This window comes from Pongo pygmaeus, chromosome 8 (genome assembly GCF_028885625.2).
Source record: "Pongo pygmaeus isolate AG05252 chromosome 8, NHGRI_mPonPyg2-v2.0_pri, whole genome shotgun sequence".
Classification (NCBI taxonomy): Eukaryota; Metazoa; Chordata; class Mammalia; order Primates; family Hominidae; genus Pongo; species Pongo pygmaeus.
Genome location: NC_072381.2, coordinates 126471097 through 126487553, shown reverse-complemented (window position 1 = coordinate 126487553; position 16457 = coordinate 126471097). Strand labels below are relative to the sequence as shown.

Sequence of the window (16457 nt, the reverse complement as noted above, 5' to 3'; positions counted from 1 at the left end):
CAGTGGCTCACAACTGTAATCCCAGTGGTTTGAGAGGACGAGGCTGGAGGATCACTTGAGGCCAGGAGTTCAAGACCAGCCTTGGCAACATAGTGAGACCCTATTGCTAAAATTTTTTTTTTACAAAAATTAGCCCGGTGTAGTGGTGAGTCCCTATAATCCCAGCTACTCAGGAGATTGAAGCAAGAGGATCACTTGAGCCCAGGAAGTCAAAGCTGCAGTGAACCAAGACTACGCCATTGCATTCCAGCCTGGGTGACAGACTGAGACTCTGTCTCAAAATAAATAAATAAATTAAATTAAAATTTTATATTACAAGTTGATGGGTGTTCATCGTAAGAAATTTGAAAAATAATGTCAAAAATTTTATCACTTAGTGAAAAAACTATATATATTTTAAGAAACATTTTAGACTTCTCAGTCCCTCCCTCATTTGTTTTTCTTTTAATTTTTAAAAAATGAGACTGACATCAGACTGATTTTTTTATAACCTCTTTTTTCTTCCACTTAATATATTGTGGACATTTCCCCATATCTCCGAATATTTTTTCAAAACATATTTTGAATGGATGCTTAGTGTTCCCTTATAGCAATGAACTATAATTTATTAAACCAATTCTGCATCATTGAGCCTTAAGGCAATCCTCCCAGCTCTTTTTATTGCTATAAAGAATGCTTAAGGGACATTCTCAAACAAAATAAATCTTTGTGCAAACTCTGGCTTTTTCTCAGAACAAATTCCTAGAGGTGGGGTTGCTGGGTCAGAAGGTAAGAACGCTTCTCACTCGTCTTAAATTTGTCTGTTCATGGGAGTCAGATGTACCCCCCCCCCACCAACCCCCACGTAGTCAAGAGAAGTTTTCCATGTCTCTTCTTAGCTTTCACATTTGCTACTAACCTTGGCCCTCAAGATCCCCTCTCCTACTTTCTTGGGGAAGCCATGCCAAGGAGCAGCTGTATATCTGTAAATCCACGTTCCTGCTCACTCTGACCTAGGGTTAGCAGGCTCCACAATCCACCAGAAAACCCTAGCAAGGCCAAGTCCTGGCTGGAGTTGTCATGGTGACAGACAAGGACAGCAACGCTTTATCCACATCCCACCCAAAATCTTCAGAATTCAGAAGACACTGGGGAAAATGCCTGCTTTATAAGCTGGGACAGTTTAATCCTATCCTAAGCAGTGGAGATCCTATATGGGCAAAGGTGACAGCCAGCAAAATTTCACATAGATCTTATAAAAATACCACTTCTATGTTTTCCTTTTCACTGCTTTGTCTTTCTTTTTTTTTTCTTCCCTCTCTTCTGCTTTCAATAAATACCAAATAATCTTAGATTTCCAAAAGTCAATCTAAGCATGCACGTAGGGGACTTACGACACAAGGGTATTAACAATGAGAATGCACACCAAATGCAAAAGACCCTTTGAGACAATCAGGGAAATCTGATAATGGGTTATGTACTGGAGGTTGGAGGATGCCCAAAACAAAAACAAACAAAATATACCCTACTCATTAAGGTATGATACTGGCTTTATGGTTATATGAGAATATGTCCATAATTTTCATGGATTATACCAAGGTATGTGCAGATGAAATGACATGATGCCTTGGATTTGCTTTCAAATAGTTTAACAAAGAAAAAGAGCAAAAAGATCAACGAGGCAGATGTGGCAGAATTTTAATAATATTGTACCCAGATGAGAGGTTCAAAAATGCTACTCTTCTGAGTGTGTTTAAAAGTTTTCGTAACAAAAAAATTTAATGAGAACAATGTCATGTTCTTTACGTACATACTTTCTAACAAAGCATTGAAATGGGCGTTATAGAAAAACATCAGAGCTCTTACATTTATTTCGTGACTTAACATTTTCTTCTGAGTTACATGTGGGGTTGCACCAGCATTGTTTCGGGGCTAAGGGTCCCTAAAGGGTTTAACTGAAGCCTGGTGCCCTGTGTTCCATTCCTGAAGCTACAGCGGAGACTCCCCCTCCCTCAATACCAGTCAGCAGGGACAAAGACCAAGGAGACCTCTGCCCCTCCCATTCAGGGTGGGGCCAGCTCTCTCTGTTGGGTCTCAGCCTTAGCATTCCTTACACCTTCTATAATTTAACGCTCAAAAATATATTATTCACACAGAGAAGACTTTTACTGCAGTTTATATACAAGGGCCTGCGAAAGTCAACCTTCTTCCTTCAGCCCTCCCTTGTTCTTGGTTGCTAGGCATTCTATTGCTTATGAGTACAATATTTACTTTTATTTATTTTATTTGCCCTTGTATTTGAAGAGGTTGGGCAGCACCCAGGATGCTGGGGTTGGGGATTTTCTAGGGGATAAAATGCTCTGTGAAGCAGTTTGTCTCTGTCTGCATCTTGGTGACAGATTATTCCCACACAAGGTCAAGACCCTGAGGTGGTGCTTAGGTCTCTGCTTGAAGCCGTAACTATGGGTTTCCCACAGGAAAGACAGGAGCAAGAGGCTTTAGAACACTGCACGGAAGAGCTGGCGGATCCACCACTCCTCAGTTATTCACACTGAGGGTTTGCTTTGCAAGATAGAGATTTGTAAAATAAATGCTCATACAAGACTCAAATGATAACACAGATGTAAAATGCAGAAGTCCTGCTTATTGCCCATCGCCAGCGCCCTCTAGTGGTAACTACCATGTACAGTTTGGCATGTCACAGTCCCTGCCCTTGTAGAGCTACAGGTCCTCAGCTGTTATTCTATGGACCTGTGGGTGGTGGGCAGTGCATATACAAGATAGAGAAGCCCTGATTCCTACCCTTAGGCATCAAAAAGATCTCTAAGAAGTCTCTAAGGAAAGTGCTAAGGGATTGGTTAGATGCAAAGTTATAGGTTATCATCCTAGCAGTTTAGGAAGGAAATGGTCAGTGAGAATAGAAGTCTTGGGAAACTCCAGGTAATATTTGAGAAATACTCTGAATGACCCAAGAGGTTTGCATGATGGAGAAGGAAAGCTTGCCTGCTCAGGGGAGGGGAAAGGAGAGCAGGACCACAATTGCCATGGTTATAGATGTGCAGAAGACCTGAGTCTTTAGGAATCTTCTGAATGCCAATGATACTAATCCACCTTGGCTCAGGCAAAAGGAGAATTTATTCATGTAATTGAAAAGTTCAAGGGATAAATTGAGTTCAGGCATGGCTTGATCCAGGAGCTCCTAGAATGTCAAACAATATCTTTATCCCTCAGCACCTTCATTCCCCTTTGTATTGACTTCATTCTTGGACCACATATGGCAGATCAAGATGTGGCCAGCAGCTCCAGGGTCCAACGCTCTTCAGGATAGAGGCTGTGGAAAAAAGAATACATCTCCTTCTGTCAGCTTATAAATAAGTCCCAGGATTTATTCTAGTAGGACAAACTTGGGTTATGTGCCAATCCCTGAAGCAATAACTGTCACCAGAGATTGGAATTATGTAAATTGGCCGGCTTGAGTCAGCTCAGAGAGAAGGGGAGTAGTTGTTATTCAAAGGAGCTTGGAGTTCTATTCCCAGAAGAGGATGCGCTGGTGTCCCAAGGCCGCCTGCAGAGCATGGCCTCATGGGGACTCTAAACATAACGTGATCTTGCATGCTCTACTTGTAAGAGCCTGTTCAGAAAGGAGCAAAAGCCCACAATAAAGAGGTTCAGTTGAGCAAAGGCTCTTCAACAAACCCGGAGGAGCCTATTGTGCTCCAAGAGTTCCAGGCCAGGACAGTGACTTAGGAGGGCCACACCTACTTCAGCCAGTGCTCCCAGAGCCTGCCGAGGAGAAGCTGGTTGCCTTGTGCACAAATCCAAGCCTGGGGCTTGAGATGACTCAATTGTTCATGCTCTGGAGATGATTAGTCATCCAGAGACATAAGATGTAGAAACCCAGAAAAGTGGTTATTAGAGTTTCTGCCTGGTGTGTGGGTGGGCTGGGAAGTGAAACTGGGGTCCTTGCCATTTGCCATGGCTGAAGCGGCCACAATCTGAGCAGTGGAGGACACAGAGAAAGAAGATGACATGCCTTGGAGGTCCCGAGACCCAAGGCCCAGCAAAGAGGCTGAGGCCCAGCAAAGAAGGAGGCAGCCCCTTCAGGGGCCACTATGGGGCACACCCAGGAGTAGTCTGGGGGCCAGAAGTCCTAGTCCTGGGTGGTCCTGTCAGCTGCCAGCCTCCCTCATGGGAACTCCTTTAGCCCAGCAGGGACACGGGAGGAGAAGCGGATCAGAGAGGCTCACCCTCACTGCAGCTTCAAACAAATCTCCTGAAACACTGAAGCATTTTCATTCCGTTTGTTTTTCTGTTCTTCCCCATGGGCCAATTCCTGTATTCCACTGGAATTGAACAATGTAGAAATAAGAAGATAATGGAGGGAGACTTGCAATTAGTGGGGATAAAGGAAGAAGAACTAAAGGACTTGGAAGATAACCAGTTGCAGGCTTGAGAGGTACCTGTTTCCTCATCAGGTAATAAAAGGAATGTGTTGATTTTAACTGACATGGAGAAGGAAACAGAGCAAGCAGCTCAGGACTTCACTGGGGAACCGGATGGGCGGGGGAGTTCACCTTTTGAGCAGTAATACTTTTCACTTTATTTAAACCACTTTTTAAACTTTTACTAGTTACTATAAGTAATATTTAAACCACTTTGGACAGAAATATTTCAAAGTGTTTTATATAGTGCTGCGCCTCCTGAAACTTGGGATATCATAGAATTTTTAGTCTTTGAGTTGTCACTGTGAGCATCAGATATGACAATACCTTCTTGAATGTACAAAACGAGACATTCAGACAGCTCTAAGCTGGAATTGAATGATATGGAAATAAAATAATGGAGGAGGACATAATTATGCCCTAAGCTGGGCATAATTTTTGTTTTTTAAAGAAACAGGGAACACTCATAAAGTAGGAATAGGAGGGAACTTCCTCAACCTGAGAAAGGGTGCTGTGGTCTGAATGTGTCCCCCCGAAATTCATATGTTGAAACCCTAACCTGCAAGGGGATGGTGTTAGAAGGTGGGCATTTGGGGGATGATTAGGCTGTGAGGGTGAAGCCCTCATGAATGGGATTAGTGCCCTTATAGAAGAGGCTCGAGAGATCTCCCTTACTCATTTCACCATGTGAGGACACAGAGAAAAGATCACCCAGAAAGTGGGCCCTCACCAGACACTGAATCTGCCGGCACCTTAATCTTGGACCTCCTAGCTTCCAGAATTGTGAAAAATACATGTCTATTGTTCATAAACCACTCAGTTTATTATATTTTGTTACAGCGGCCTGAATGAACTAAGACAAAGGGCATCTGTAATAAGCCCATAGCCAAAAAGAGGTAAAAGACTGAATGCTTTCCCCCTAAAAATCAGGTACAAGAAAAAAAATGTTCATTTTTGGCACTTCTAATCAATATTGCACTGGAGGTTTTAGCCAGGAGAATTAGCCAGGAAAAAGAAATAAAAAGCATCCTGACTAGAAATGAAGACACAAAACTACCTCCATTTGCAGATAACATAATATTGTAGACTGTATAATCTTGTAGAAAATCCTAAGGAATCCACTAAAATATATTAGAACTACTAAATAAGTTCAGCAAGGTTGCAGAACACAAGATAAGTATATAAAATCAATTATATTTCTATACAACAGCAAAGAATGATCTGAAAATGAAATTAAAACAATTCCATTTACAATAGTATAAAAAAGAATAAAATGCTTAGGAATTGATTTAAACAAAGTACTATAAGATATATACACTGAAAACTATAAAACGTTGAAGAATTTCAAAAGATTAAATATAAAGAATTTATGAATTGGAAGACTTAATATTGTTAAGATGGCAATACTTCCCCAAATGGTCTATGAATTCAATATTCAATACAAGTTCTATCAAAACTCCAGCTGCCTTTGTATGTGTATGTGCATGTGTAAATTGACAAGTGATTCCAAAGTATTTATGGAAATACAAAGGACCCAGAATAGCCAAAACAATCTTGAAAAATAAAAAGAATAAAGTTGGAGGTTTCATGCAAAGATTTCAAAAACTACTATAAAGCTACAGTAAGCAAGACTGTGTGGTACTGGCATAAAGATAGACATATAGATTAATGGAACAGAATTGTGAGTCCAATAATACACCCATATATCTGTAGTCAATTGATTTTCAAGAAAAGTGCCAAGACCATTCAATGGGGGAAAGAACAGTCTTTTCAACAAATTATACTGAAACAACTATATATTCACATGCAAACAAATGAAGTTGGATCCCTGCCCCACACAGTATACAAAAATTAATTTAAAATAGATCATAGACCTAAATATAGAACTAAAACAACAAATCTTTTAGAAGGAAATATGTGTAAATCTTGATGACTTTAGGTTAGGCAATGACTTCTTAGATATGAAACCTAAAGCACAAGGAACAAAAAATATCCAGATAATCAAATTTAATCAAAATTTAAAACGTTTGTGCTTCAAAGTATGCGATTAAGAAAGTAAAAAGACAACCTACCCAATGAGAGAAAATATTTGCCAATCATCTATCTGATAAGGAAATTATATCCAGAATATATAAAGAACTCTTACAACTCAACAACAAAAAGACAGACAAACCAATTTAAAAATAGGCAAAAGGTCTGAATAGACATTTCTCTGATGAAGATATTCGAATAAACGATTAACACATGAAAGGATATTCAACATCATTGGTCATTAAGGAAATGCAAGTCAAAACCACAATGAAATATCACTTCACACCCATTAGAATAGCTATAATCAAAAAGGCAGACAATAACAAGTATTGACAAAGATGTGGAGGAACTGGACCACTCATAGACTGCTGGTGGGAATGTAATAGGGTGTCATGATCTTGGAAAGTAGTCTGGCAATTCCTTTAAAAGTTAAATATAGACTTACTATATGATCCAGCAATTTTATGCCAGGTACAGTATGCCCACGATAGTTGAAAATATTTGTCCATATGAAAATTCATACATGTCAATATTATGTATAATAGCCCAAAAGTCTATCAGCTGATGAATGGATAAAGCATGGTATATCCATACAATGGAATAGTAGCCTTAACAAGGAATGAAGTACTGATACTGATAAACATGGATGAACCTTAAAAGCATTATGCTAACTGAAAGAAGCCAGACCCAAAGGCCACATATTGTATGATTCCATTTACATAAAATGTCTAGAATGGGTTAGTCTATAGAGACAGGAAGTAGATTAATGATCACCTAGGGATGAGGGCTGTGGTAACATGGGGAGTGACTACCAATGCACATGAGCTTTCTTTTTAGGGTGATGAAAATGTTCTGGAGTTAGATAATGAGGATGGTTGCAAAATTTTGTAAATATACTGAACACTACTGCATTGTATACTTTAAAGTATGTGAATTATAAGGTATGTGAAATAGATCTCAATCAAGCCATTGAAGAAAAAGGTGGAAAAAAATAACTGAGGAAGTTTAAAATTTGGGCCACCAAGAGATATGGAGGCCAGTCAGAATTTTTCTGTTGTTCCTTTTTTCTCGATACAAAATGATATTACACTACAAATGGTATTATACGCTGGGTGCAGTGCCTCATGCCTGTAATCCCAGCACTTTGGGAGTCTGAGGCGGGCAGATCACCTGAGGTCAGGAGTCCGAGACCCGTCTGGCCAACAGGATGAAACCCTGTCTCTATTAAAAATACAAAAATTAACTGGGCATGGTAGAGCGTGCCTGTAATCCCAACTACTCAGGAGGCTGAGGCAGGGGAATCACTTGAACTCGGGAGGTGGAGGTTGCAATGAGCCAAGATCATGCCACTGCACTCAAGCCTGGGCAACAGAGTGACTTTGTCTTGAAAAAAAAAAAACAAAAAAAAACACAGATATTATACATTCTCTAAATGTTGCTACACTAGCTTTAGCCCTCTAACTGATAAGTGTATGGTGATCAGTTTCTGAATGGATCATGAATTATTTTTTCACATGTCTGACCAGCACTGAACACTTCCCTCTACCCTTTCAATGTTTGGTTGGTTACTTCAGGAGGCTCCCAGGGAGAACTGTTTCTTGCCTTTTTCAGCTTCTAGCAGCCACCTCTATTCCTTGGCACATGACTCCTTCCTCCATCTTCAAAGCCAGTAGAATAGCATCTTCCAATCTCCCACCATCTATCCCAGAATTCTGCCACCATACTGCCTTTTCTTCTTCTATAGTCATCTCTCTTCCCCCTCCTCATATTTATAAGTATTTTATAAGAATCCTTGTGATTACATTTAGAGCCCACCTAGATAATCCAAGATAATCTCCCCATCTCAAAATCCTTACCTTAATCACATCTGCAAAACCCCTTTTGTAATGTAAGATATTAATAACAACTACAAGTTGTTCCAGAGTATAACCCTGAAAATCTATGAGAGTCGTTATTCAGGTACCCACAGAGGTGATGACATCCAGTTGTAAGACTAAACCCCACTGGAGCCCTGTGGAATGAGTGAGTCCCTCTCTGAACTTTAGTTGCAATACTACAACCAGCTGGCATTACCTCTGGACAAAAGTTTTCCTAGGAATTTTGCTTGCACTATTGTTCTGTTTGTCGCAATCACATGAAATTCATTTTTGTGTGGCAGGTGCACACAGACCTTGCCTGGATCTTTTCGAAACCAGTGGTGGATGGCCAAGATTCATTTCCACTTATTTCCCATGCAAAAGGCAAAGTTGTCAGCTGTTTGGTGAATATTTCAGAGCTCTGGCCTAGAAGAATCTCCTGGAACCCTGGCTGCCTGGGTAAGCCACAGTTGCACTGCTTCTCCACCCAGTGACTCCAGCTGCTGTCCCTTGATCTCTGATGCTTACCCTGTGCTGATTTTCTCTTGCCTCACTCACTTTCTGCTGTCCACACATCTCGATGAGCTGGCTGTGCCTGCCTCTGTGAGGTCCCCACGTTCCTCAAGTTTGCACCTTTTATTGTGCTGTCAGGACAGGGAAGCAGCTCGTACCACTGTGGGGAAAGTAGAAACAGATAAGCCTTACTGAGGGCTCAGGGAAAGGGCCTCTCCTCTTCTCTCCTTGCATATTGTGAGTATACTTTGATATTTCTCTTTTGACACCTGAGATGTTTTGCAGACTTACTTCCACATTTTCTGTAACATCACAGATACACGAGGTTGCCAGATTGCTGGATTCTGAATAACTGAAGCATCCCAGCATCAATCATCCTCTAAGTGAACCCAATGCCCCGAGGCCTGCTTCTGTTTTCAGCTTGTTCTGGCTACAGAGGTAATAAGTCTCCTACGGCCTCATCATTAGCAAGATCATTCTGAGCCAGGAAAAGAGAGAGAAGAAGGGAATGGGAAGAGTTCTGTAGAATTTGATCCTCACTTTTCTTAAGCTCTTTGCTCTGAACAAAACTAAAGCAGATGTTTTGCCATCTTTGTCATCTGTTGTGGCTCCAGATGACACATCTCAGAGGTTCCTGTGACATTTTCATGTTTGCAGAGCTCCTGCCTCCCATTGCCTGTCAAGGTCCTTCCACAGCAACACCCCTGGGCAGCAGCACACACTTCTGCAACCACCATCCAAATTGGTGTGTCCAAGACTTCATGGTCGGAACTCATTGCTGCAAATTTCCAAACCGTTTCCAGAGTAACTATCATCATAACAGCTGCCATCTCTGGAGTGCCCAGCATTGGGCTGAGGGTTAACCACTTATTGTCTCTTCTACATGTGAAAATAACCTTATGAAGAGGTTAGTAATATTCCTATTTTAAAGATCAAAAAACTGAGGCTCAGAGAGGTTACCTTGTCAAGAATCCTGGTTATTGAGTGGCAGAACTGGGATATGAATACACCTCTGTTTGGTTTCAAAGCTCATGCTCTAATATAAGCTGTATATTTGGGTGAGACTGCTTCTTGGGACCAAGGGTAATTCTGGAGAGGGGCTCAGCAGAGGCTACAGTATTTACCTCTTGCAGCAGTTAGGGGAAGCAGCTATTACATACTATTTCATGCCCAGCAGGTGTAATCCTGCCATTTGTATGTAAACATGGGGAGGTTTGCCATCCTAAATCTAGAACCCATGATTGCCTTCATTAGACTGCCTTTGCCAGCCCGGCATACCTACTCAGAAGACATATCTGAGCTGACAGTGAACTGAATTTTGATCAGGACTTTATTTATTATCTGGGTCTTATATTCACCCCCTCTAATGGAATGTTCATTCATGTTTCAGGTCCCCAGGTATCAATGTCAGCAACAATCCGTGTCCAACATCTTCAAAATGTTTGGGCATTTACCCTCCCCAGAGTCCAGTTACCCAAGGAAATGGCTGCAGGTCCCTTTGGATGAAGGCCTGGGAGATTAGCTTCTTCTTCAGTCGGTCTTGCCCTCAGCTTCCTGATGAGCCATCCTTGATTTTAGTTGTAGAGGTTGAGCAATAACACTTTGTTGGCTGCCTGTTTTTCCCCTCGAATGCAAATTTCTTTTTACCATTTCCATAGCTCTCTGTGGGTTAGATCCCACTAGCTGTCACACCCACTTTGCTGCCCCTTATGATAATTACATTATGATGACTACAAACACCTTGCATTGAACAGTAAGTGCTACCTCTATCAGTCCCATTGTTACTAGGGAGCCCAGGCCTATATCATCTACCTTTGGATATCCTGTAATAGTCTTGACCTTCAGAGAAGAGCACCCGCTGAGCTTCTTCATGACACTTGCCCTCTCACCGGCGTATTCTTCTTGCTTTGGCAAATACAGCATTCTTCTAGGCCCTCTTGTAAAAAAAAAACCTATCAGCTGTTCGGTTCTCTGGCCTTGTATGGTATATCCACTCTAGCTTGCCTATTTTCTGAGCCTTTCATCCCTTCCTTCCCCATCCTCCATGATCTGACATCTCCATTTGACTTGGCATCACATTTTCTAAGCATCCAACTCCTGGGGTCCTTACCAGGATGTTAAATGTTGCATCAAAGGAGAGTGCTTCCATAGCAATACATTTTCCCCATCCAGCTTTGCATTTCATCCCACTTTGTCCAGCACTCTCTCTATTCCCTCCTGCACATGTGCTTGTGGCACTTGCAGGACATGTTGGCTGGGTCCCACAGCTCTCTGGGCTATAGTTCATTTCTTCCCTTAGCAGGTTTACACTTTTCTGGCTAGATTATGTTGTGGCTTGACCTTACTTATGGGTCTGGTGGCCAAGAGTAGATTTTTGAGGGGAGAAGGAGGGAGTTGTCATGCATTGTCTTGCAAAGCAGAACCTCATCATCCTCTTCACGCAAAAGTAGGCATTAGCCTTTAAGGAGAAGAGTAGGATACTATTCCAGGCCTAGAGAATTCCAGAGGATGCTGGGAACTTGAGAACTTGAGATGTTTTAATATATCAACCCAAATGTCCCCATCCCACTCTTTCCTAATCATAGAACTGACTTTGGCCTAGCCGACCTGCCAGGACTAAACTTCAATGTTGCTTTCAGCATTTCTACTCCTATAATTAAACCTGGGGCCTGCTTCTCAGCTGTATCTGCCCTGCAGTTGCAGAGGATAATAGTCTTTTCATAGGCTTCATATAAAAGCCAAGAGGTCCTCTGGTATGTATACCTTGCCTTATATTGGTGTTTAATCACTTAATCTTTTATTAAATTTATCCAATGAATTAACAGCTTCTAGCAACAACCATCTGATTCCATAGTTCATATAATTACTTTTTCCCCCAAAACTCTTAAACACCTGAGATCTCACATCTGCCAGAGCAGTTTCTTCCCAGGTATCATGTCCTAGTCCACCACCAGTGAAAATTTTAACAAGTGAATCATAACTGCAAGTGCCTTCCACCAGTGATTAGGTCTTCATTGCAGCAGCTAGCAGATGACAGCTCCAACATGCTGCTGGGACCAACGTTCATAGGTCAAGTCCCCCAGCAAACAGACTGTGTGCAGGAGGCTTCCTAGGAGTGGTCTCAGGACCAGCCCCTGTGAGGGGTGAGGGAAGCAGAAGTGGGCAGGGAGAATAAACTATGATCCAGTTGCAACAGCAGACTCAGCCAATCCTGTGGGGAGCTCTGGAACTGGACTCTTTCCAGTTGAGGCAAGAGGGCTGGAACCCTGTGCCCCTTCATCAATGAGTAATAGGATGCAGGCTGCCTCCAGGTAAGGGATGTATCTTTGGGTGAGACTGCTTCTTAGGACCAATGGTAATTCTGGAGAGGGGCTCAGCAAGAGGCTATGATATCTACGTCTTGCAGCAACTAGGGGAAGTAGTGCCCCCATCCTGATGGCACATCTGGGCAGCATGTCCCTTCACTTTTTCTCTCCAATGAGAGAGAAGAAAAGAGATTAAAAATAAAATAGCCCATTTGTTTTATATTTGAAATGATTGCTCTTGTGATTATAATTTGCAACGTTGATATAAAATGCACGTAATTAACCTTCTACCACGTCAGATATGAGGTTTGTTGTTGTTGTCGTTGTTGATGATGAGGATGTTGTTGTTGAGATGGAGTCTCGCTCTGTCACCCAGGCTGGAGTGCAGTGGCATGATCTCGGCTCACTGCAAGCTCTGCCTCCTGGGTTCACGCCATTCACCTGCCTCAGCCTCCCGAGTAGCTGGGAATACAGGCATCTACCACCGCGCCCGGCTAATTTTTTTTTTTTTTTTTTTGTATTTTTAGTAGAGATGGGGTTTCACCGTGTTAGCCAGGATGGTCTCAATCTCCTGACCTCGTGATCCACCCGCCTTGGCCTCCCAAAGTGCTGGGATTACAGGCATGAGCCACCGCGCCTGGCCCAGATACAAGGTTTTAATAGTATATTCACATTTACCTGCTTCTCCATCTTTGGTGCTATGATGCCATATATTTTACTTCTACACATGTTATAAACCCCATAAATCCCATAGCATATTGCTATTATTTGTGCCTTGAACAATTACCTTTTAAAGAAATTAAGCAATGATGAAAAACAGCCTTTCACAGTTACTCACATATTTGCCCTTTCGGGTGCTCTGCATTTCAGTATCAGTGGAGACACCTTGCTGATCTTGTCAGTACTTCAGGTAAGAAGCGGTTAAGCTGCGATTCCAGATGCCCTTGATTCCTCGTGAGGTAAACTCTGGGCTTCTGAATCCAAGCACCACGGGGCATGTTTTCCAGTTTCTCTTCCACTGCCACCTCCTCAACAAAATTTGGGACTGGGTGTGGTCTAGGCAGCCTGAATTACTGGGCTGAGTGCTTTGTTTGGGGCTCCTCCAGATGCCATCCACCCCGCCGGCTGGCACAGTCAGGCTCAGCTGAGTTCTCCCCATCCCTGCAGAGTCTCCTCGGCTCCAGCAGGACCCTCCTCCATCTTGTAATTCGGGGATCTGTCTCCCTCCCCCAGGTATGGAAGCTGCTCGCCATAAAGGGCTCACTTCTCTCTGGAGTTCAGGTCATCCAAGATTTCTTGCATCCCACCGCTCTTAACCAGCCTGGTAGAGAAGCACACTTTTTATTTTGTCCCAGTTTTTCTTGTGGTTCTCTCAAAAACAAAAGTCTTTCCCATTCTCTTACGTTCTAACCAGAAGCAGAGGTCCTCTGCCTGCTTGCCTGGCCTTTGCTCTCTTTCCTCCTGCATCAGTGGATTGCTGTGAGGAGCTGATGTGGATCATATTATATTATGACCCAGGAAGATCACAGGGCTCTGGTTTACCCAAAGCCAGTAGCTGGACTGCTTGATGGGTCACTCCCACTTGGAATGATCACTGCATCTCCCTTTATGTAAAGGAAACACTAGTGGAATCACCAGAGCACATACAGCATTGCGGGTGAGGACAGCTGGGTCTTACCCGTATGTGTTGCTGTCAAACCACTGCAAGGTCTAGAGCTCATCACAGACTCTTTAGACTTCCATGTTCTCATTTGCAAAGTGAGGAGTTCTGCCTTGCTACCTTAGGAAAGAGTTCAGCTGGAGAACTTTAAGATTCCAGTTCAGGTTTTGCATGAAAAAAATGAAAAGGGGCCGGGCACAGTGGCTCATGCTTGTAATCTCAGCACTTTGGGAGGCCAAGGCAGACGGATCACTTGAGGTCAGGAGTTTGAGACCAGCCTGGCCAACATGGTGAAACCCTGTCTCTACTAAAAATACAAAAATTAGCTGGGCATAGTGGTGCAAGCCTGTAGTCCCAGTTACTTGGGAGGCTGAGGCAGGAGAACCGCTTGAACCCAGGAGGCAGAGGTTGCAATGAGCTGAGATCATGTCACTGTTCTCCAGCCTGGATGACAGAGAAATACTCTGTCTCAAAAAAAGAAAAAAAAAAAAAAGAAAAAAGAAAAGGGCATTTGGTGATATCTGAATTCCGGTAACGTGAGCGGTTTCAGTCATGCTACGTCCCTCATTAACTTGTGATGAAAATGTACACACAAGGCACTAATTCTTTATTTTCACAAAATAAGATGGTGGCTAATTTGATTTGAATGCTCCAGTCTGTGAGACCGCTTAGTGATTTTTAATCCAATTAGTGTTGGAGATACTTCTGATTCTAAGGGTATCCGGTTTCTGCTTATGGTATAAGTTCTATTTCCCAATGACTCATGTTTCAAGAAGGGAGAAGTTGGGGCCTCTAGTCAATAAAAGGGGTCTGTTTATGTGATTGCTTTGTTTTCTGTTATTAAACCCAAGTGGCAGAAATCATAGGTTTTGCTTTTAGTTCAGATTTCAATAAGCAGCAGAAAACCCACAGACAATTTTGACTTGAAAGTTTGCCATACAGATTAGCATCATTTCTCAACCGGGTCTCAAAACATCCTGCTTGAAGGTAAACAAAAGCTGCCACCATGACCACCATGCTGGGGAACATTCTGGAAGTCTCAGTCCAGAGGTCAGTGGTCAATAAGCAGTGGGCCAGTTCTTGATTCGATCTGAGTTGTACAGGCAGATAAACTTCAGGGCCTGATTCACCCCATCCTTACAGCTTTTCTCCTTCTGTTAGACTTCAAAGTCAGCCTGGACCACTCTCCAAATAAGTAATATTTTCACAGAGAAAATCATGCCCCAAATCAAATAGTCAGCTCTGTTTTAGTTGGCACTATGTCCATTTAATACTCTGAAACTTCTGAAAAGAAAATGTGTTTGTAGTAACATCGTGGTACAATTTTCACACTTAAATTTTTGTAATCAATAAAACTCTTCATCACTTTCAGGGTAATTTAGTAATAAGAAACTTTCTTCTGTCCTTGGCTGTTGTTGATAAAAGTTGCACAAAACCATCTTAGACATAACACAAGTTGTGCCCTATTGCCCCTGAGATAAATCAGCCTATGATCCAATTTTTATGTGACAGGAAAGTGAAAAGAAAACAGAGAAAAGTGAAAATGATCTATAGGAAAACACTTTGCAAGAGCCCATCTGTTTGAGGACATGTTTTTTTGAGCTGTGATCTGGCTCATATGATTGGGGAATAAAGTTTGTCATGAAGTGCAGTCTTGTTGAGCATTGTTCGGGGGGAATGTCGCTAAATACTTTTGGTGTTATTTCGCAAGATGGAATTTAATATCTGTGCTGCTTAGGCTCTCAGGTGACCAGGAAAAAATTAGGAAGATGAGTCTTTCATATTTCCAGCAAGAAAAAAATTCCTGGGATGTCTTTACTCACATTGCTCTCTATAATGAATCTGGCTATGTATGTTCAATCATGAAACATACAAGAACCAACCATAATACTATACAGAAATTAAAAACAAATACTGTCCCATCAGTGAAGAGTTGTTTAGGAGCATGGACAACATACCTCCGTTAAGAATGTGGAAAACAGGGTGACAGGGAGTGGCCTTGAAATAATTTTTATTTTGGAAGGCTCTAGGAAAATAAAAAGAATATTGAACATTGGATCTGGGCTCATGACAAGGAGGTGCTGACAAGATTATGTCTTCTTGGTGCTTCCAGGAAAGGGAGTTAATTGGATCTGTGGTTTTTAGATTTAGTTGGTGCTTCTGGCATGGCTGCTGGATGGAGCGGGTTCTTGGGTTAATTTTCTTGCTGGGTCCTATGCCCAGTTCCACAGTATGAGAGGAAAAGATTCTGCAGTTCATCAGTACCCAGTATGTTTTGACAGCCTGATGCAGTGAGACACACATTTATTTCAGCAACACAGAAAATGTAGATGCCACCAGGCACCAGGGGAAAGGTCCTTTGTGAAGACCCAGATTATCTATGCTATTATCTCAAGTCCAAAAGGCAAAGTGAGGAGGAGAGAAGACATGGTTAGAAAATGAAGAATACAGGCCGGGCACAGTGGCTCACGCCTGTAATCCCAGCACTTTGGGAGGCTGAGGTGGGCAGATTACCTGAGGTCAGGAGTTCAAGACCAATCTGGCCAACAGGGTGAAACCCTGTCTCTACTAAAAATACAAAAATTAGCCAGGTGTGGTGGCACACACCTATAATCCCAGCTACTTGGGAGGCTGAGGCAGGAGAATTGCTTGAGCCTGGGAAGTGGAAGTT

The 16457-nt window shown here is 42.3% G+C and overlaps 1 long non-coding RNA gene across 1 annotated transcript; it reads left to right on the top strand.

The window, feature by feature from the left end:
* The first annotated feature begins 8610 nt into the window (after positions 1–8610).
* Positions 8611–10314, top strand: LOC134740220 (uncharacterized). Its single transcript, XR_010127517.1, has 3 exons — positions 8611–8767; positions 9479–9728; positions 10212–10314. It is a non-coding gene; the product is annotated as an uncharacterized LOC134740220 (long non-coding RNA).
* Positions 10315–16457: the final 6143 nt, after the last annotated feature.